Below are 1843 nucleotides of genomic sequence, written 5' to 3'. Positions count from 1 at the left end.
TGTCTTAATGAGAATTTTATGTCATTCTTTCGGCTACGATAATAACTTCTGAAATTGCTGATTTTTGGGAATAAAAAATCTTTTATGAGAGCTCAAGAGTGGTATATTGAGTCTCCAAAGTGCAGCGCTTCGAGCTTGAAAAGTGTTGAATTTTTAGCTCAAAAGGTGCAGTTTTTGAGTGTAAAACTGAAGGTTTTTTGAGGCCCAGAACACAACCATTTTGTGGGCTTTAAAGTGTAAGATTTCAGCTTTAAAATGCAGATTTTAAGAGGTAAAAACTGCTGCTTTTAACAACTTTACAGTGCACAAAAAATGTGTATTTTTTGGAACAAAAACGTTATGTTATGAGAGTTTTGTGATGCGGTATTTTGAGTAATGAGGTATTTTGGGTTTAAAATGATGTATTTTAAGTTTCAGAAGGGTGCAGATTTTTAAAAGTTAAAAACATCATATTTTAAGGGCTTTAAAGTATAGCAAGTTAAGTGTCCTAATATAACCCTTGAAGACAAGAACACATATTTTCCTAGAACTTGTAAAACGAGAATGTTTTAGTCTAAAATGTTGACTTATTTAGAGTAAAAACGCACCTCTTTGGAAGATTTTTTTTTAAAAATTAAGGGATGAAATGTAACTTTCAAATAAAACAAAATACTTTTTCAAACAACTGCTACACACTTTGAAAGTTTGGCTTCCTTGGCCTTGTTACATTAATTTTATTTTATATTTTCATTAAAGTTTTAACCAACAATATTATATACGTTTTCTCAAGCCCTTTTGCTCGTTAGAAGAAACAACATTTTAAAAGCTAAAAATGGATGTTATACATTTTCGCTAGGATTGTTGCCCCTTTTGTTTTATTCTTGAAAGTGACATACGCCTTAAGTTATTTGTTCTTCTTGAGGGATAGGAAAACTTATCATTTAAAACAAATTTTAGATGAATTCGAAACTAGTTTATAGGCTAAAACAATATATATATTCTTACAAGAAAAAATAAGTAGGGGTGGTCTTATTATCTTATTTTCAAAATTAATGTAAATTTAGAATAAATCTCAATAGTTAGGCCTATTTTATATTCTTTAGATCAACCCCTTTATGAAGAAATTAAATTTACTATTATCACTATATCTATAATCGAATATTGCTAAAATATTTTAATCTCTTCACATGCTATTTCATGATTTTAGATATGCCAACGGGTGATGCTTATCATGACCAACGACACTAACTTACGGTATGAGTATCTACAATCGTCGATAGTATAGTAACCCAACTAAAGGTTGGGGTCGTGTCCCAAGGTAGTGGTTTTGAGAATTGATAGAAAAATACAATTTAGCTCTAACTAGTCGTAGCTAAAGACATTAACGATTAAAAACATAGTAAATTAAAGGGGTTTTTGTCACAAGTAAAAACATCAAAAATTAACAAGAAAATAAAGTATGGGGAAATGTTCTTGGGGTGTGACTGCAATACAAGTTGAGATAAATCGTTGGGTACATGCTTTCAATAGGAAATTTACAAGATATTAGTGACTAGGCTAAGCTTTAGATGGAAATAAGTTCCCTCTCGGGCAACTTACCCCGTTTCAAATGGGTTCCTCTCGGACACCCATTTGCCGCATGAAGACCAACCTACGCCTTACCCCACTCACTCTCTCGAGCTGAGTGTTAGGATATAGGACTAGGGCTCACCCTCTCAGGATGAACCTCATGTCGACACTCCTTAGGGCATCAGTCTAGTGGTCTTGATTTCGCGACCTCCCTCTCGGGCAAGCCGAAAATACATCTGTGGTTTTGTATTTGCAACTACAAACCCATTAAATTAAACCACAACCAGTAGGTGAA

The sequence above is a fragment of the Solanum verrucosum genome, unplaced genomic scaffold (genome assembly GCF_900185275.1).
Source record: "Solanum verrucosum unplaced genomic scaffold, falcon-dt-bn FXZP01000174.1, whole genome shotgun sequence".
NCBI classification, from domain to species: Eukaryota; Viridiplantae; Streptophyta; class Magnoliopsida; order Solanales; family Solanaceae; genus Solanum; species Solanum verrucosum.
The sequence above is the reverse complement of the archived record's forward strand: the minus strand, read 5'-3'. Positions refer to the sequence as shown.